Consider the following 20,948-nt stretch of genomic DNA (forward strand, 5'->3'; position numbering starts at 1 on the left):
CAGCCCTTTAGATTCTCATAACTGTCCTGCAACATAGAGATTATCATTCCTTTCTTAGGTGATGGCCGAGTCATTTGTATTCTTGGATCTCAGTTTTGAGACTATAACACAAAACAGTCTTTAAGGAATGCTCCTGCTCATAAGGTCCAAGGTGTTCTTGGCACTAGGAGAGTTTCAAGGGGGTACCTTTTGGAACCCAGGGTCCAGCTGCTCTTGTCAGACAGAAAACAGGGGTGGTGAGAAGTGTGGGAGTGGAGTAGGCCGAGGAGTGAGTCAGTCAGTCAGCCAAGAAGGCGGCAGCCATTGTTTCCCTGACCATCTGGCTGTTGCACAAGGTCTTCTGTCATACCACATGCCACATGTGAGATCTGGGGTAGACAGGAGGTGGAGGGGCTGACATGCTGACCAAGAAGACTTTCACTATCTCGAACTGGAGTGGAAGAAGTGGTGGTAGTGAGACACTTCTCAAATAGGGGGTCCGGTGGAGAAGGCCAGAGGGGGACTACAACATGGCCGGTTGGCGAGGCAGCGTAGTGGAGCCAAATGACTTGAAGTCGGTGTGAGACGGCGAAGTGGGAGTTTCTGCTCAAGGTGGAGACGTGGAACTTTTTAGTCGCCCCTGGAGGGGCGGAGCTCGTTTGGCTCCTCCCACCCTCGGTGGCGCCAACCGAGCGCTGAGTCCCCGGCCGCCACCAGAGGCGCAAGCGCCACCGCGAACTCACGGCCGAAGCTCTGGGCTGGGGGCGGGACTTGCGGATCCTGAAGCTCCGGAGTTGGACGCCGCGGGATATGAAGGGCACCCGCTGAGACCGCAGAGCTGGAAACCAGGTGATCAGAGCCGAGCGGACCCTGCGGAAAGTCAGGGCTCGGCTGCACTGCCGCCCGCCGCCGGCTCCGCACTCCCGGTCTCCTCGCCGCCTCCCATCTCGTCTGTCCTATCTCAACCCCGCGCCTGACTGGCAGCCCCCTCCCCCCGCCACCCCCGTTTCAGACCTTTCACCCCTGCAGTCCTCTTGCTTATAATTCCTAGCCATCTCTCGCTCTGTCCCTGGGTACACCATACTTTGATCTCTATAGTCCGTCTGGCTTCCTCCCTCCCCACCTCTCCTTGGGCGGGCATCCTACTCTCAGAAAGAGCAAAAACTGCCTACTATGGTTATTAACACATAGTAGGCAGTTTTAATAAACAGTATGTTCCCGGCTCCCTATTTCTCTAGCACTTTGTCGCTGCCTCTGGCATGGCATTTGCACCCTCCTGTATGTCTTCCTGTTCCAATATATGTATTTTTACCTCTTCATTCGAATGTCTGTCCATCCTATCCCATGTTTTGTCTCCATGTCTTACTACCGAACCCGTAGCTCCCTACACACTCTATCACTCCAAGGGCACTTTCCTTCCCCACTCTGTCCCATAGTTGTGTGACACAGCCCAGCCACCCTGGCAGCACCTTTTTAGTCAGCTAGAAAAGCCTAAAAACTCCATCCCCATGGTCTCTTTCCACTCCGGAAAGTCTCCAAGAGTGCCTGGCACTTTGTCTTTTTTAAAACGGAAAAAATATATATATTTCTTTGAGCACTGAAAAAAACCTTTCAGGTTCTGCCCGTTCTTTTCCCCTGGTAATTTCTCCCCTTGCTCCCACTCAAATGCCACATAAGGAATAGCAAACCAGGTTTAGATTTGTCATGGAATGTGTGAATGCACTGAAGGATGGGGGCTGTGGAGATCCTCAGATCAGACCATCTTATTATGCGGGCACTGAAGACCAGAGAGGGCAAGATTCTCAGCCTAGTCACACAGTATCCTTGTGGTAGAAGCAGGGTAGAAGCCAGAGTTGCAGTGTCCTGGCCCCTGATCCAGGAGTCTTGGTGGCATTGGAACCCAGGAGCAGCTTTCCTGGTGTTTCTTGGGGGGGGCTGCTTGATTCAGACACATCAGGTGTCCAACCTTGCTGTCTTTTCTCCTCTCCCTGTCCTTCAAGACCTCACCTGGCTGCCTGCCTGCCTGGGTTGAGCATTCTCCATTTAGGGGTGCTGTTGCCTTCTGCACTGGCGTGGTAGTTCCAGGAATACAGGGACCCTTGTTGGGCCTATCTACCCTGTTCCCTACCCAAGCCCCTAAGGGTGCCTGGATGCCCACCATGTTGACTGACAGGTTGTTGTGTATGTGTAGGGGAGCTCTGGCCCTGGCTTAGGGTCGAATCAGAACGTGTGTGTGTGTGTGTGTGTGTGTGTGTGTGTGTAGGGATACTGGGGAAGGGGGAGAGCTGTGCTTGCTGAAGGGCACACTGAGATGAAAACAGGAGTCCAAAGCCAAAAATCCAAGCCATTGCTGAGTGACCTTGGAGCCACATCACACATCCCATGCCCTCTCTGATGCCATCCTGGGACCTCTGAGGGATATCCTTCAAGGGAAGGAGACAGGGTGGATAGGTGGCCACACGTCTGGCACTGTCTGCCTGAGTTGAGATTACCAAACCCTAGAGACCCATAATCACGGGGTTGGTCTGGGCCAGGCTGTGGGCAGGAACTGTAAAAGCTACTCTCTGTCCCCTTTCACCCCCTCGCCCCAGCAGCTCTCCAACTTTGTGGGCTGCATCATGAGGTCAGGCTGTGGTGGGCTGATGATGGAGACTGTGGGTGGAAAAGAAGAACCCCTCCTCCTTCATCTCCTCCTCACACTCCCAGAGTTTGTCTTGGGAGCTACCTCCCGGGAGGGACATGTGGAAGGGCCCTGGCAAGGGGGCAGGATCTTGAGCTTAGTTCAGAGGCTCTGGGTGTCCACTGCCGCAGGATGAGCTGAGGACAGCACTGAAGGCGGAGGCCGAGTCTCCAGTCCTCTGGGCCAGCTTGGCCTCAGCCCCTCCCTTGCTCTGAATTTCATCTCAGCCCCCCATTCTTTTTTCACACTTTCATCCGCTCTTTCTTGCCTGGGCCCCTGCTAATCCCTGCCCTCAGGACCCTCACACTCCACCATCCCTTCCTTTACAGAAGCTCCATGCATGTAATTTTCTGGGAGTCCTACTCCCACAGGAACACACAGAGAGACTCACAGGAGTAGAGAATAATCTGGAAAGAAGGGACCATAGAAACCAGGACCCAATCCTGTTTTTTCAGATGAGGAAACTGAGCCTAGACAGGAAGGAGCAAGTTTGAGGACTGAAGCTAGATTGGACAGAGGTGGCTGTTGGGGAAGGTAGAGGGAGGTTCCTCTGACCTCAACTGCTTGTTTGTGTGCATGGGGAAGGTGCAGGGCAAGGTGACAGTCTCTAGCTGGAAGTGAGCTTTCTTTTGCTTATTTCCCTTCAGCACACTGTGACCTTCCTCTGAAGGACAGGAATGGCGTGGGCCGTGGGGGCTGGGGGTGGACATCCTGCTCTGGGAGTGTGTGCCCAGTGTGAACCCACCTATTTTTTTTGACCCAAAGCAGGCAGACCTCCCCAAGGGAACTGAGTGTGGAGGGGGGGTATTGTGGGCCAGGGATGGGGGGCTTGCAGCAGAAAACCTCTAGCTCCTTTGAGACAGCCCTGTAAAGCCAGGCCAGAGTCCCAGCCTGGATGTGAAATGGGTTCATTGCTAGGTCTGTTGTGTGCATGCTGCAGGCCTTCAAGCTGACACTTTTATCTAGTGTTTGGAGGTGTTGAGGGTTGGGATGGGGCAGGCCCTTGGATGTCTGGGGAAGAGCTGAGGACAGAGACTAAGTGGGCCTGAATTTTCTGCCTCCAGTTCCCTAGTTCACATGTCCGGAGGCAGTCATGAGCTGCCCCAACACTCTCTGCCTCTGTATCCTAGTTCAGAGAAGGCAAGTGACCCTTGAAACTCCCCTAGCCTGTGCTTGGCTCAGCCAGTGCTCAAGCTCCCCTTGCAGCCAGCCAAGGGGCCCCAGCCCAGCACAGAGCTCCCCCTTGCAGGGTGCTCTGGCATGCAGGGTGAGCATAGCCATGGTGGTCCCCTGGGTTGTGGGCTGACAGGGGGGTCTTTGTGCTCTTCCAAGGACATAGCTCTCTGTCCCCCACCTCTACTTGGCAGTGCTCAGTGAGGTGCTTGTGTGCCCCTCACCTTTGGAAGCCACTCCCCCTACTACATTCCCACCTCTCTACATCTGGCCTTACTCCAGCTGCCCCTCTGAGCGCAAATCCCCCTGATGTGGCCATGGCTCCTCAGGAATTTTTTTTAACAAGCTGTAACAATCCCACATTGTGGCAACCTGATCAAAAGCCCCCTTTCATGAGGCTGGGGGGCCCTAAACCTCCAGGGAGCAGGCCTTTACCCTCCCAGGCCTGACTGGTGGGCTTTCCGTGAGGCCTGTTTGAATGTGTGTGTAAGTGTGAGTGCATGTGTCAAGGCACCCATGGTCATGTGCTGGGTGGGGCTGGTCTAATTTATTTTTCCCTCACAGCTCCTCCTCCCCTTATTTTCTTCCCTACTGAGTTCCCTGGAATTATTTGCTGCTGCTCCTTTAGCTGCATGGGAAAGAGTAGTGGAAGAGCTTTTTGGGTTCTTTCCTGATGTTACCCTGGACCATTCTGGAGTGGGACTATGGGTCTGATGGCAATAGCCCAAAGAATTCCCATCTGGACAGGGAGGGGTGTAGGAACTGTTGTTAATTTCTCAGATAGGCACTTATTGAGACACAAGTGTCTCAAAGTAAGACTCAGGGTAACAGCGTATGGAGTTTCTCTCTACCACTGCCTAGAAGGAAAGGGTTGATTGGCTCTGGCAAAAGCTTGGCTCTGCAACACCTTCAGTGCCATCCTGTCACCCTTTACAGTACTCACATCCATTGTCTCAACTTTGCCCACTAGAGATTGTGCTCTCCACTCATTTTACAGATGAGGAAACTGACAGTTGGAGTGGCACAATGACTTTTCCTGGGTGACACAGACAGAAAGCCATAGATATTAGCACCCAACTCTCCTATTTCCTGATCCAGGACTCACTCCACCATTGCTCAGTGCCTCTATCATCATATCTGACTTAGAATCACATTCTAGGTGCCAGTCACTGTTCTAGGTAATTTAGTCTAGTGGATCTGCTTAGCAACAATATAAGGTCAGGATTGTGATTATCGTCCACACTTTACAGATAAGGAGACTGAGGCACAGAAAGCTGGAAAGTAAATTTGCCCAAGGTACACAGCTAGTAAGTAGGAGAGTTGCATTTCTGTACCCAGGCTGTCTGACTCCAGAATCCACTGTCCTGCCTTTTGTACAACACAGTGGACTATGGTAGTGATAGAATGAGGGCAGCCCCATGCCTCAGGCATAGAAACACATGCATGCACCCTGAGACTTAGTCACCTGCCCTCAGTCTACCTTCACGAAGACCACACTTCTCTGCCTGATGGTTCAGCTGGCATCTAGGGCAGCAGCAGCACTATAGGACACACAGGAAATGGGGGCAGGGGTTATAGGAAAAGGGATGGCAAGAATCTGGAGGTTCCCATTATCTCCAGAGTCATTCAAGATGCTGCCCAGAAAGGGACCTGTGAAAAGATACCATGTTCTCATCTTCCAGGAACCGTTGCTGAATATCTGTTCATGCAAGACTCTGGCTTAGGTTGGGGATCTTGGGAAGCAAGGGATGCTGGTGATTGAAGGAGATGAGTTATCTTTGTTTTTCTGAAGAAACCGAGCTTTCCTTGCTTTTCTGAAGCTCATGGGAAAGAGATTTTAAAAAAAAAAAAAAGACCCACAGAAATAGCCTAGACATCTGCTTGGGCCATTTCAGAATGTCACAATGTGCATCGCAAATATTAGGATTGTAGCTTTTGTTGACTATTGTGTTCACTTATGACCAGAGGTTTTTATTGATTACCTAGTCTATGATAGGCATTGTGAAGCTCTTGTTCTAATTATTTATAGTAATTGCTCCTTTTGTAGTTTTTCTACTTTTTGTGGTTTTTCACTTCCTGTAGTTTTCCCTTTTGTAGTTTTCTGGTTTGATAACCTTTTCTTTCTTTTTCTTTTTAAAGAATTGGGTGTCTCAGAACCCACCATATCTGATTCAGTTAATGTTCTTTTTGGTTGCCCCAACTAATCAGGGATCTCACCAAAGTTGTGGCATTCAGGCTTCATCCACACCCAAGACCCAAGAGGACATGGCTTGTCTTGAACAAAGTGCCAGCTGTGTGCAGTCTTGCCATTGAGAGGAACAGAGATGTACACACCTTGCTTCACCATTTCTCCCCTCATTCTCATCAGGGCTGGCAGGGAAGGAAGGTGGAAGAATCCCAATTTGGCCTAGTGTACTGAAGGCCAGGCAAAAGGGGGGGGGCACCTGGGGCTAGGTCTAGCTCTGCCATTGCCTCAGACGACTTTAAGAAAGTTGCAGTGCTAAAAAACATTAAATTTTGCTCTCCTCTGTGTTGTGTACTCTGGGCAACAAGTTGGATGCAGTCCTTGCTTTCTAAAAACTTCAGCTTCATTTCTCCCATTTGTTAGGTATGAAATCTCCCATCTATCAGGAGAAAATAACTAGTGTGCAGGTATTATTCCTGCCATGGATTTGTTGGGAAAACCTGAGTGAGTCATTTCTTCTTAGTTTCTATTTTGTAAATGTGGAGGATAGTGATTGGATGGCGTGGGGTCTTGGGTACTCCCATCCCTGGCTAATAGGAGTCCCTGATTCAACCATGAAATCAAAGTGTGAAATTGTATTGGACCCTTGTGAGGAAAGGCAAGAGAGAAATCAAAACTTTACACTCTGTTTCTTACTGAATTTAAACAGGCTTTCTGGTGGTACTTGTCACAACTCTTGGGAGCCTTCTCATTTCATGATTAATGCATCTTCCCAACCCAGGGATCAAACCCAGGTCTCCTGCATTGTGGGAGGATTCTTTACCGGCTGAGCCACAAGGGAAGCCCAAGAATACTGGAGTGGGTAGCCTATCCCTTCTCCAGCAGATCTTCCCAACCCAGGAATCGAACAGGGGTCTCCTGCATTGCAGGCAGATTCTTCACCAACTGAGCTATGAGGGATTTTTAACATGATTAATGCAGATACCCCAAGTTTCCCCTACATTTCTCTGCACAAATAGAGTTTGGACACGGGGCAGAGAGCTGGGAATCGTGGGGGAGCTGCAGAATGCTGAGGCCTGAACAAGGTGGGACTGGCAACTTCCTTCCCAAATACCTAATGTTCTTTTTGGTTGCCCCAACTAATCAGGGATCTCACCAAAGTTGTGTGTTCCGAACTCCCTGTAAGTTATCCCTAGCAAACAACTGAACCTTCCCGAGCACATGGTCTAAGTATTTAAATCCCCCACACGAGTGCCAGACACAGAGCTCAATAGATATTAGTCTGCACGCCAGTCACCCCGCTTCTTCACCCTTAGTTGCTGGCCCAGGGTTTGTACCTGCCCTCAATGCCCCCCCACCTCCGCTCCCCCTCAGCGGTGTGACCGGAGGTGGAGGCAGCTGCCCGGGGATTGGAACAACTTGATGGCAGAGCCCCACCCACCACAATTTGGGCCGCTTTCTGGGGAGCTCGGTGGGCCGGACTGCGCCCTCATTGGTTGAAGGTCCCGTAGGTGGGCGGGGCGTCCCCGCCGCCGGACTCGCCGCGGCTCCGTCCCCACCTGCGCCGAGAGTGGCTCCGGGTTGACAACAGCTAAGCGGCCGCAGCAGCTGCTCCTCTGGTTGGCACCGTTACACGCGCCCGACCCCAGGCTCCGCGCGTGCCTCCCGCCCGCTGGCAGCTGCGTCGAGTCTCGAACCCAAAGCGACGGACGCGACCTTCAGGTGGGAGTTAGGGCGACGGCTGGAGGAGGTCGGGGCCGGCGAGGCGCCAGGAGCGCCAGGGCTCCCTCGCCTCGCCTCTCCAGCGCGCTCCGGCCCCGCTCGTAGCGGTTCAGCTGCGCAGCGTCCACAGGAGGCGCAAGAGGAACGAACCGAGCCACTTGCGTCCCCGGGATTTGAGGCCCGAGTCGCCGAAATTGGGGGACTCCCGGAGCCCGCCGGCCGCGATTCTCCCGAGAAAGCCCCGTGAGTCGGGTGGTGGAAGGCAGCTGTCCGCGCATTACCCCCGGGCCTGGTTGGAGCCCAGAGCCGCGGCTCTGGGGCTTCGGAGGCGGGCTGAAACTGAGCGGGGTGGCGGCGCTTGGGCTCTGTGGTCGAGTCATGCCGCTTTTCCTCTCCTGTTCTCCTTCCTCTTCTGTTGAGCGCATTTCCAGGAAGCCCCTGGTTGGGAGGCCTGGGCTTTCCCCTCAGGCCACTGCCTTCCCTTCTGAGAAACGCCCGGACTTTCCTGATATTAAGACAGCGGTGGGGATCAAGCGAAATCTTTTGGATAAGTCGCGTCTTTCAGGGCTTCATTACCCCATGAAGTCCAAGATGGTTTTGGATTAGAGAGCCTGTGAGCCTTTTAGTGGAAGTTTTGGGGATTTCCCCATTTAGATAGTATGAGGTTCTCTCCTCCATTTCTGTTCTCCCAAGACTTTTTAAAGTACTGAGTTACAACTCAGAAAACCAAAGTTCAGCCACTAATTCATGTGACCTTAGGCGAGTCATGCTACTTCTGTGGGCCAGTGTTTTCAACTGCATCTTGGTTAGTGGGCTGGATTTCAGTATATAAGGGGCCAGTCTCTTCCACCCTGACATCTGGTGACTTGCTGCGTGGGCCCAGGCTCTTAAGCTGGCTGGTAAAGTGCTGTTTCTGAGATGCTTGGGGTGACAGGAGCTATGCAGATGGAGAACCTTGTCGTGATTATGCAGCTAAGCCAGCTGGAAAACTATTGGTGCTGGAAAAGGCAACCAAGACAGCAGCCAGACTGAAGGTGGAGAGTAGTGGGGTCAACCCTGAGCCCTGGGCCCCAGAGATTGGGCTGGAGGGCCCTGGCTTGTCGCCATCTCACTCAGAGCACCCATGTCGGGGGGCGCTGGAGGAGACAGTGATGAATCATACCAAGGGCTATTTTCAAACCCTGACTCCTACTGTGGATCTGTTCCTGCCCTCACTCTAGGGGTTGATGTCCCCACCCATCGTCTGTTTTACTGCTCTCTGAATTTTCCCTTCACTTTCATCCTCCTGGAATAAAAGACAATTCTTGTCTGGGGATGAGAGGAGGCAGCACAAGAGTGTAGAGAAGTAGAGGAGGTGGCATCTGCAGATGCTTTCTGAGTGGTTGATAGAGTAACCCAGAAGAGTGTGATGGGAATGATGATTTTGGGGAGTGGGGGACTCTCACCCGAAGGCTATAGCTACCATATTGCTAGACATTCTGGGCTGGTCCTCATTTTCAGGATTTGACCTTTGTCCAACTATGTTCTGGATTTGAGATTTGGAATTTCTGTTCCTTAAAAGCCAGAAAGTCCCGAAAGGAGGAGAGGATGGAGTCTATAATGGGGATGATGTGGCAGATGTCAAGGTTCAGCAGGTGACAGGTTTAACAAAGGCAGGGTGTGCCTCTACCTTCTTGGGGAAGGTGAGCCATGGGGTCTCTCACTAGAAGGAGTTGCCTCTGGCTTGAATAGATTAAAGATAACTTTTTTCTTGAGCTCCCAGTTTGGGTAGGATCCAGTGCCATGGCCTTTGAGAGGCTGTTATCAGATAAAGTAAAGAGGGGATGTGAAAGATGCAAGGGCTTTAGGATGGGATGTGTGAACTCCTCCACCCTGCAACTGTTAACAGAGGAGTTGAGCACAGGGCTCGGCACATAGTTGTTGGTGTCAAGTGTTTACTGCAGCTTTGTTCATCTATGACTTGGGGCCTTGGTTTATGTGTGTGTATGAAGGGGGAACAGGTCCTAGTAAATTTGAGTCATTGGACAGGAGGCCCCAGTCTGGGCCCTTGTCACCAATCTGAAGTGCTGTGTGTGTTGAGCCTCCTCCTGCTCAGCCTTCCACTTTGGAACTTGCATGCCCCACTGTTGCTGTCCCTGTTTACCCCGACCTTGCTGGAACTGCAGAACTGGAGGTAAAGTTCCTCAGGACTCTAGCGTGGTGTCGGGCGAAGAACAGGGGACTGGGAGCAGGACACATGGAGGTTCTAATTCAGTCTCTGCTGTTCCATTCGATCTCTTAGATTCATGGTTTCTCCCTGCTTTTTCCACTTCAGTAGATTAACTGAGAAGATCCATGGCTAAGTGCTTGGTAAACTACCAAGTGCTGTATAAATTATTAGTCATTAAGTTCTTGGTACTAGTTCTTGTGAAGGACACAAAGTGTAACCCCCACCTTCTGGAAATCTGCCATCTAGTAGATGGAAGTTAGTGGCATGGATGATACATGACACACCAAGTTTTTACCTTGGTGAGGGCTTTGAAAAATTATCATGAAGAATTTCGAACATACATAAAAGTAGAGATGATTGATGGAGTAAAGTCCCATTAGCCACACATGGCCAATCCTTCCCTATTTATACTTCACTCTCTTGTTATTTTGGCATGAATCCCAGACACCTTATCAGTTTATCTATAAATAGTCATATTACATATATATGTATGAATGATAGAGATTCAAATGATAGATACTGCACCACTGTCTCACCTGAAAGCAGTTCCTTAATATCATCAAATATTCTAGCAGTTCATATTTCCTGTTGTTGAGGATGTTTTGCCCTGGGAAGACTGACCTGGGGAACAGTGAGTTTTGACCGATGGGAAGGTGACTGACAGAGGCAATGACATTTGAGCTGAACCTTGAAAGAGAGGCCTAGGAATGGTCTGAGTTGGAGGGATTATGGCGCCCTAGACCCCTTGTTTTAAAGTGCCTGCTGCTGTGTCTGAGGCTTCAGCTCTGGGGCTCGGGCTCCCAAGGTTGACTTGTGGATGCTTCTTGTGGAAAGTATGTGCGTGCCTTAGTTCTGTAGGGGTAAATGAGAGTTCTGACTTTCTTGCTGGCCTCCCCAGTTCCAGGGCCACCCAGGAGCTTGAGGTCGGCAGGCCTGGGAGAATTCTTGGGAGGCTTCTCTCCTTCTGGCCTTCCCCTGCCGCTGGCCCCCAAGGCCAGTTCCAGTTCAGAGCAAAACAGGATGCATTCAGGATGAGCGTCTTTCCCAGCTTGTCATCTAATCACCATGACCCAGCTTGGAGCTTCCTCTCTCATTCATGATAAAAACCCTCACTGTCTCGCTTTTCCCTCCCACCCCAGTAAGGGTGTGCTGACTTCCTCCATATCCGGGCCAGCCCTCCTCCACCCCCTTGTGTAACTGAGGGAGAGTTTCCCTCATCCACGCCTTGCTACCCCAGAGCCTCCTGCTCTTGGGCTGTCCTTGGGAAAGGAGTGGCTCCTTTCCAACAAACCCAGGGTCCTGCCACTGCGTGGTTAATGATTGAGCCACGTAATAACCACCTTGGAAAGTCACCTCTAGGGATGGCCATTAACTAACTCTTTGTCTGCCCCAGGCCTTAAAGGGACCCCATTTTGAGCCCTTAACTTCCCCCAAGGGGACATTAATGAACATTCAGGCATGAGAACTTCTGGGGCCAATTAAGCTTCTGCCCCTGTGTTTTCACTCGGGGAAACAGAAATAGTCATTCACATTGCTTGAAGGATACATACGCATCTTGGATGGTATTATAGAGACAGGCAGGGAGTTGAAGTAATAGGAATTCAGATGGACAGTGGGGTAAGGGTTTTTTTGGTTTTTGTTTGTTTGTTTGTTTGTTTTTAGGCATCAGAGTCAGAGGGAGTAGGGGTGTTTCCAGGAGCAGTTGAATCCCTGATCTCAATTTGAAAGTCTAAAAGAGCAAGAAATGCCCACTCAAAGGGTTTGCCATTACTGGGGGTGGGGTGGGGCTGTGTGTGTCTGTTTTCAGTCCAGTTGTGGGTCCCTTCACACCAGACTGAAACGTAAGACCTGAGGCCTCCATAGTGGAGGAGGAGGCATTCCTCAGAGAGCCTGTATCTTGACAAGCAGTGGGAATTGGGAAGGATCAAGCTAGGACCCATGTCCAATATAGATAGCTCTAGACCAGGGGTTCCCAACCTTTAGGCCACAGATCGGGAGCATTCTGTGGCCTATTAGTAACCGGGCCACACAGCAGGAGGTGAGTGGTGGGTGAGCGAGCAAAGCTTCATCTGTCTTTACAGCTGCTTCCCATCACTCTCCCATCACCCCCAGATGGGCCTGTCTAGTTGCAGGAAAACAATCTCAGGGCTCTCACTGATTCTGTGTTATTGTGGGTCATATAATTATTTCATTATATATCACAGTGTAATAATAATGGCAATAAGGTACACAATAAATGTAATGAACTTGAATCATCCTGAAACCAACCCCAACCCCCCACCCAGCTGTGGAAAAATTGTCTTCCACAAAGTTGGTCCCTGGTGCCAAAAAGGTTGGGGACCACTGCTCTAGACCACAAGTTTTCTGCAGTTTCAGTGAGACAAGAAGGAACCAACATTTAGCAAACTCCATGGGCCTGCGATAGGGTCAGGAAACCTGGCTTCTGGTTGTGCCTCTCTCTAGCTACCTTTCCATGAGTGACTTCAGAAAAGACAATTTGCTTTCTCTGGGCCTAGCTCGGGTCCATGGCATAGACTTGGTGGTCTCCCAGGCTTCCTTCTAGGCATGAAACTATGCGTTCCCAGTCAAGAACATTTTCTTATCCACAAAGCAAAGGTGAACTGGTTTCAAATTGTGCTATGCCTAGTCACTAAATACTCTGAGCTGGCTGGTCAGTTAGGGTTGGCAGGGCCTTCAACTACCACAGCTTGGGTTTTCCTCGAGCATGGGCTTTTGTGCAGTTTGCTCTCTTGCCCCTCCTGATGTTTGCATCTGCCCCAGGTGGCCGCCCTCGACCCATTCAGCCACAAGTTAATGAGTGACCTGCTCCCTGCTGTGTAGTACCAGCCCACAGTGCTCCTGAGATCCCAAGTCTCTTGGGAACCGGCCAAGGGCCTAACCAGCTCTGGTCACCTTTATGCTTCTCCCGCCATACACTAGAGGTAGGAAGCAGACAGAGCTCAGGAAAGAAAGGCCTTTAGAGGGCACTGAGTCTAACTCTCCTTCAGTAGCTCGGGTTTTCCCCTCCAAGTATTCGAGCAGTTCCTGTCACCCATTTTCAATAAGCAGGAGCACAGTGTTTCAAGGCAGTTGCTTACATCCATGGAATCTCCAAAGTTTTTTTTTTTTTTCTGATGTTGAGCTGATCTCTGTCTCCCTATGGCTTTTACCCCTGGGTCCCAGCTCTGCGCCCTGGGACCACCTAGGCTGTATCTGTTCTCTCTGATCTGTGGATGTCTGAGGACAGTACCTGAGTCCTTCTGTGTTTTCCCCAGGCCAAACAGTCTCAGATCCTCCAAATGTTCCTCAGGGGACCTGGGACCAGTCTACTTTCCAGCCTCATTACTGGCCTTTGCACATTCTACCATTTGTGGCTCTGGGGAGCCCCTCACTCACTTCCATTTATTTGTACCCTCAACTTTTCCAGACTTCTCCATTACTTTTTCATGGTGACTCCAGCAGGTCAATTCTGAACCTCAGGAGTCCTGGGTCCAAACACCTCATACAATTCTCTCTGATTTGTTGGTCATTCTGGTCCAGCCAGCTCCCATGACTGTGGTGCCCTGGGAGGGTAGGGCCTTCTTCTCGGTGTCCTCACAGCTGAGGGCAAGCCTGAGGAGAGGAGGTGCTCACTGGGATGGGCTGATTGCATTGTACTGTGTGGGGGCTGACCATATAGCCTGCTTTTCTGCCACTTACTTTTGTCTCTTGAGCTGGTGGGGGGTGTGGGAAAGGGATATTTTAAGGAGCATCAAAGCTGGAAATGAGTCTGAGCCATGCCCACAGTGGGGCCTAGAAGTGTGAATCAGATGGGGAGAAACGCCAGCTCAGCCACGCCTCTAGCAGTTGATGATGATGACAGTGACGAGTCCTACCATTTCTTTAAAGTTTCCAAGGGACTTTCAGTTCCATGATCCCATTCTGTTCTCAGAGCAATCCAGTCAGATAGACCATGTGATCCCTGCAGCAGGATCCTGGCTGATCCCCACCTGAGGCCCAGAGAGAGGAAGCGCTCAGTCTCCAGGGAGGGAGGATTTGGAACCCATGTCTTCTGACCCTCAGCCTTCCCTGTCTCCCCCAAACCACACCCGGCAGCCAAGGCAGCTGGGGCTGACTTGGCAGCTTCCCCACTGCAGAGGAACCTCTGCCCAGGCTGTAGTTCTGTTCCCATGGTAGAGGGAGGAACCTCTAGGGGAGGTGCCTGAGGATTTCCTGTCCTTTATCTGGGCTGGCCAAAGGCAGGCCTGTCTGAGGTGCGAGAGAGGCACTTGCAGCCAACTTTTCTGCTCCAGGCTGAAGTCAAGTCAGGCGGGCAGGGGCAGCAAGCTTGGGAAGCACCTTGCCCCAAACATCTGGTCTGAGCTGCCCCCACCTGAGTAGTGTCTTCTAAATGGGACAAACAGAGAGGGTCATGTGGGAAAGGGGCCAGAGTGGAGTTGGAGCAAAACACCCCCTGAAGTCTACACATGATGCCTGGGGCAGGAGAGTGTCACTGTGAGGAGTGGGGACTCTGGTATAATGCAGCACTGGGTGACTTTAGGCAAATTCTGTAACCTCTGTGAGCTTCCATTTTGTCAGCTGTGAGATGGAGGTATGTACTTACCTCAGGGGTTGCTGAATATTAAATCCAATAGTATAAATAGCACTCCCACTGTTATTGTTTAGTAGTACTTTCTTCTACCTTGTCACTGCTGTTTCTCACTGACTTGGAGACATGCTGTGCTCAAACCTGCCACCTCTCGGGCATAAGTCTGGACTTTTCTGTCATTTTAGGTTCTGCCTTCTCCTGGAAAGCTCTTCCTGACTGTGCCTGCCTCCAGGGCTCCCTTCCTCCAGGCTCCTTTAGTGACATTTATGACTCTGTAAGAGACATAGTAACAATGATAACACCAAGAACAATAGTGAATTCTCAATTCTTGACACATTTGAATTTACTTGGCTCCCATGACAATTCAGTAAGGTGGATACTGCTATAATCATCCCCATATTAAGTAGGAAGAAACTGAGTCAGGCAGAGGTTAAAAGAAGAACTTCCCCAAGGTCACGCAGCTCGGGGGTGATGGAGCTGGATCAGGACACAGGCAGTCTGAGTCCACCACCCACATCCTTAGCGACTGTGTCATGCTTTCCCCTTCCCTTTCCTAGATGCCTGCCTGGGAGGCAAGAGCTAAATCTTGAGTCTCCCACCCCTGCCTGACTGCTCCTCACACCCACCAGCAATCACTGACTCCTGTACATACAGTCCCCAGGTCCTTGCATGTTCCAGACCCCCCAGGGTTGACAGATGGAGAGGAGAGCAAACACTGAGGGCTGGGTATCCATGCTCTAAAGCAGAGCTGCACTGAGGTGGGGGAGGGTGTGCAGGAGGGAGTGGGGATTGTTCTGATGGTGGCAGGCCTGCCTGATTAGCACTTTCTAGCTCTCAGGGTGGAGAGCAGGCTGCTAGGTGGCATCAGGAGAAGAGACATTTTAGTGAGCTATCTTCACAACCAGGTTGTATTATTTAGAAGGTGTGGGTGATTAGGGGCAGGTAGATGGCTGGCTGGATTCACTTTTGTGAGCCCTCTAGCTGGCCTGGCACATGCTAAAATTGGGTATATATGTGAGGGGCTTTTGTCTAGATGCTCTAGTCCTCCCTCCAGTGTTCCCACCTCAGGGCTCTCGGGTGCTGCAAGCTTCCTTCCCTCAGGTTGTACCAGCTGCCAGCTCCATTACTTTCAAGCTCATTCTGTTACTTGCCTCCAAATGAGCTCCAGGGGGTGCTTCAAGGACCGTCAATCTTAGCCTCTGCCTCCCTGAGAAGGAAGGGCTTAGTACCAGCTCTGGCCAAGTTCTCTAGGAGAGTTCAATGTTTGTTCAGTTTTCAGACCTTGGTGCCTACCATAGGGCCCAGTGCAGAGTAGGTGCTCGGGTAATATTGGTTGAATAAATACACAACCAAGGGGGAGTGAATTTGGAGGGGAGAGCCCGGGGATGCTGATGTGAGAACAGATCAACAGGAGATCTGTGGGCATTTACTCAGTTTCCTGGTTTCATCTGTAGTCCAATAGAAGCTATTTGACCTTTCAAGGGAGCCTGGCATGCTGTAGTCCATGGGGTCACAAAGAATTGGACACGACTGAGCAACTGAACTGAACTGACGTTTCATAGCCTTAGGTTCCCCTTTTGTGCAGCAGGCCTGCCTTGGACAGGGCTGTTGTGGAGACCAAAGAGATACAGGATGATGAGGTGCTTCTCCACTACTGATAACTTACTTCAGGTTAATGGTTCATACTGCAGAAAAACTTGTATATGTTTTTTATGTCTATGGCCAAGATGATTTCTCCTGTTTAATGAGGATTCTAATGTAGTGGCTCTGACTCTGGAGCCAGACTGCCTCAATGTGGATCTTGGACCACCACTTCTTCACTGATGACCTTGGGAAATTACTCTGTAGCTGTGGGCCTCAGTTTTCTCATTAATCAAATAGAGATATTATCAGAGCACCAACCTCACAGGGTTGTTATGAAGGCTCAATAACATAAATCATATAAAAAGTACCTAATCTAATGCCTGGGACAATAATGATGACTTGTTGCCCTTTGGCTGCTATGATTATTATCTCATTTTATATTTGCAAATACCTCATGTTGTCAGTACTATGATTGTAATGCTATTTGACAGATTAGGACACTGTGGCATAGAGGAATAAAGTCTTATCCAGTATGATCTATATAAAGTCCTTAGCTCAGGATCTGGCACATAGTAAGTAAATATTAGTGTCTATCATGAATTATTCTTAATACACAACATAATTACATTCAGTATCATAAAAATTATTATCAATAATGATCACAGCCAGAGCTGAGAAATAGCAGAACTAGGACTAAAAGTCAGGTCTTCAGATCGCTAGCTTGTTACTCTTCCCACTCACCATACTGCAGAACCTGTATGCTCTGGAGTCCTAACATGGCCATCAGGCCACTCTTTGGGGTTTTCCTTCCCTTCACCTCACCATGGCCTGAGCATACCCATCATTACCCCCATCCCTACCTTCTCCTTTGTGCTCCTTGTCCCGGCCCTCCCTTTGGCCGCTGCTGGGCTCCAAGGCAGGCTTGTGTCTGTTGGCTTCCAGGGGAGAGCAGACATGGCCTGAGGAGGCTACTTCTCTCAGGCCCATTTCCTTTCTGTCAGAGACAATTTTCTCTGGATCTCAGGGTGGGGCCAAGCTCCTTCAAGGCATTTCCTGCCCAGAAGTTTATATTTGGCCTCAGCAAGAGGAAAGGGAAGTTGGGTTTAGGAAAGGGGGTTGGGATGTAGAAGTGGTGGTACAGGGTCAAAACAGGTGAGCACCAACATTTTGCAGAACAGGAGAGGGAAGCAGGAGATGGCGGATATCCCTTCTCTTAAGTAAGTTTGTGTGCTCACAGGAGCTTGGGATGGGAGAGCTAAGTGCTCCATGAGGCAGAATGTCTCCACCCTCATGCAGAGTTTATCTTGTATTCTCACACCTTTGGGCCTTGGTTCTTGAATGTATGGTTTCTGCCCTGGGGCAAAGTGGGCTGCCAGTCAGCCAGTCTGCTGAGTTGCAGATGCGTGCTCAGTTCTGTGTCCTCACTGTGGAGATGCCAGAGGAGGGGGTGAAGTCGAAGGTCTGCACAATGTTTAGTTGGGAAACAGGACTTCCTATCTAGGTGTTGCCAGAACATGCAGTAGCCCACACCACATAGCACTAGGGAGACTGAGATACAAAGCACCCAGTTGCTGGAGCTCCAGTGGAATGGGGGACACAGTTATGTGCTGTCGAGAAGGTAATGGAAATATTCTGGGGGGGCACTTAATTTAACTGGGTGGTAGGGGGTTGGTGAGAGATCAGGGAACGAAGTCTTCATGGGATAGGGTGTCTGACCTCCATCGTGATAAATAATAGGAATTTGCAGCTTCAAGTCTGGCTGGGTCTTGAGTGTGGAGGTGGTAATCAGTCTGATGTCTGCCCCAGCTGTGGGCAGTGGGGAGCCCATTAGGTTGCAGACTAGGAGAGTGGCCAGGTCAGAGCTGGGCTCTTGGGAGAAGAAGCTGGCAGGATGACCAGTTGAAAGGAGAGCCTGGAGGCTGGGAACTTGCAGGGCTGAAATAATCCAGGCATGAGAACCTGGAGCATGATTGGGTATGGGAAATCGTGACTGTTGGATGGAAAAATGGATAGAAGTTGGTGGCTAAATACATGAGCAGAAAGAGGACAGACCAGCCTGACTGGAGGTTTAAGCCTTAATGTTTGGTGCCTTTGGAGGCTGGAAATCAGGACAGCTGAATTGGAAGGGAAAGATGGGTTTGTTCTTGGTCCCCATTGAGGGTTCTCTCTTGAGTCTCCCAGAAGAGAACGTGCAAGAGGAGGCTCTCCTCTCTACTGATCACACAGACTTCTGTTCTGGGTCTAGATTTTGGTGAGTGGCCATTGAAAGATAGGGAAACTGCCACTTAGACGGAGGTACTGGCTTGCCCAAGGTCATCCAACAGGTTCCTAGTGGAGCTAAGATCAGAATGTAGTTCTCCTGACTTTGGATCCAGTACTCTTTCCACCCATACCACAGTGGAGGGCAGTTCCATCTGCCCCATACCAGTTAGGCTGGCATCTCTTGCCTCCAGGCTGGGAACTGGAAGTGATAGAGTAGCACGTGGATTATTAAAACACCTGTCTTTCCTTGTCTCCCGTGACCTTGTCAGAGCACCTGGGATGGGGTAGGGGACAGGATCCCCTGAGGGCAAGAAAGCTAATGGAGCCACTGTGGCAGAGCAGGTGACAGCTTTGACCTTCACTTTCACAAGGAAGCCCTGTGCCAGGCAAAATGTCAGCTGTCTGCTTTGGCTCTGCTGCATCAAGTGCTTGCCTAGGAGACCACAGACTAGGCTGACTCTGAACCCGAATTCTCAAGCAGCCCCAGCAGGCCAGAAATCTGGGTTATCCACAGGGTCCTCATGGCCTTCCTCCACTTAACGGCTGCATACTGCAGCTTGGGGTACAGCTTTGTGTATGTGTGTGGAGACAGAGCACAGTTGGAAATTCCTTGTATCACTTCCATATTTATAAAAACTCCAAAAATAAGAACTGTCACCTCCCCTGGCTGACCCTGAAAGGGGTCCACAGTGTCCAGAGATAAGGGACCTACAGTGAATGTTGCATTCATTCTTCACCTCACTTCTCAGGACATCCCCAAGGTGGGTTGGGGCTGCCTGGAGGTGCTTGAGGCCCCCAGGTAAGGTGGAAGGAAGTTGTTGTTCCTGGTCTGTTACACTTCAGGTCTGGAGTCAAGCTTTCTTTTATTATGGGAAGTGTCCTGTGCATTGTAGGATGTTTAGTAGCATCCCTGGCCTCTAGTCAGTAGATATTAGCAGCATCCTTCCCCGCTTGTGATGACCAAAAATGTCTCCCAATATTGCCCAAGGTCTCCTGTGGTGGTAATGGGTGGGGGGTTGAATTGTCTCTGGTTGAGAATTCTTGTGGCCCCGTGGCCATGGCATGGACATGGAGTGTTAGAGAAGGATGGCCGCACCTGTGAACTTGCCACTGGCCATCAAGTAGATTTCATGGCTTCATTTTGTTGCCACCCAGTCCCACAGTAGCTCTAGCTGAGACCAGGGCTCACATCCGAACAGGTGCAGCAGGGGCCCCAAGTTCTGCCCTGCCACCAGAGGCCAGTCAGTGTCTAGCACTATCAAGCTCAGCCGCTTGACATCAGCAGTCCTTGCTGTGGCACCCCTCCTGCAATGGTTGGAATGTGGGATAAGAGCTATTTTGGTCTCAGTCTCTCTTTCCCCCTCCCCTGGAAGAATCTAGTTAGAGTTGTGATTCCAGCTAAGAGCAGGAGAGACAACCAGTACACCTGACCTCCCAGTGGACAGAGCATGGTAGACCCCGGCATGTCTGCTGCAAGGTCAGGAGGGGAAATCTTGACAGTCATGGCATCCATGACAACTCTTGGTCTTGGCCCTTGTGAAGGCCCTTCTCCATCAGTCTCCCAGAGAGAGAGGTGCATATCTGGGTGGTCACCTGTTGCAGCACCTTTACCAGGGTCAGTGCAAATCCCACAGACCCCTTTGTGCAAATTCAAATGAAGTACTGCCTTGGGGCTGAGTGTACACACTTCTCGTGGTCAAGGCCCCTTAGTGTAATCTTATAGGAGAGTGGAAGGAGCAGGTCTCAAGCACTTGGGGTCAGCTGAGATCTGAGCCCTCTGCTGGAAGGCCAACACCTCCTCCTCAAGTGAGGTCCCTCTCTAGGAGTAGAGGTAGGCAGAAGAACTGAGAGGTGCATCAACCAAGAGAAATGATCTGAGAAGCTCTTTGCCAGGACTTGGTGTTTCCCAGGTGCAACAGCGAAACGAGTGGTCGGTGGCCCCTCTGCCTACCTTGGCGACCAGCTTGGCCTCACAGAGTCCACCCTGGAAACTTGAGTTGTCACATAGATACCTGGGAACTTGGGTTGTTACATAGACAGCAGCCTCCCAGGGCTTTCTTCACCCCTCTGAACAGTGGCTCTTTCCCCTAGGCTTACTGGAGGTGGGAGACACCATGCTGAAACAAACCTTGTTTTGGAGATACCCATCCTGCGTTCACCCTGGAGAAGGCAATGGCAACCCACTCCAGTATTCTTGCCTGGAGAATTTCATGGACAAAGGAGCCTGGTGGGCTACAGTCTATGGGGTCGCAAAGAGTCGGACGTGACTGACTGACTATCACTCATCCTGCATTGAGGCCCACGGGGGAGATGCCCTTCCAAATAGGCAGCTAAGTAAGAGAAATGAAACCAAGTTTGTTGAAAGCTGCCTCATGGAATAAGTCAGCTAACTGAATAAATTGCCTTCACAGACACCCGCAGATGTCTATCACATGCATTCACATCACTGTTCATTGGCCCCAAAGAGAGCACGGGCCAGTGATGAGAACAGGCCTGAGTGCAGCCTCTGGATAGAATCTTTCTGAACACCTATGCTGTGGCTTTTTACCAGGTTATGTCTGTTTTG

The 20,948-nt window shown here is 50.7% G+C and overlaps 1 protein-coding gene across 6 annotated transcripts in view; it reads left to right on the forward strand.

Annotated features, from left to right (window-relative positions):
* STARD8 (StAR related lipid transfer domain containing 8) overlaps positions 1–20,948 on the forward strand; it is an 86,488-nt gene that overhangs the window by 36,889 nt on the left and 28,651 nt on the right. The window contains exon 1 of one of the 6 annotated variants that reach the window (XM_043458750.1): positions 751–828. The exons of 2 other annotated variants lie outside the window; for them this stretch is intronic. The gene's annotated coding sequence lies outside the window, so the exon portion shown is untranslated. Of the gene's footprint in view, positions 1–750; positions 829–7,561; positions 7,740–7,761; positions 7,983–20,948 lie in introns of those variants that run through there. 3 more of the 6 variants (XM_043458749.1, XM_043458752.1, XM_043458751.1) reach the window with 3 other exon arrangements.

The sequence above is a fragment of the Cervus canadensis genome, chromosome X (genome assembly GCF_019320065.1).
Source record: "Cervus canadensis isolate Bull #8, Minnesota chromosome X, ASM1932006v1, whole genome shotgun sequence".
Taxonomy (NCBI): domain Eukaryota; kingdom Metazoa; phylum Chordata; class Mammalia; order Artiodactyla; family Cervidae; genus Cervus; species Cervus canadensis.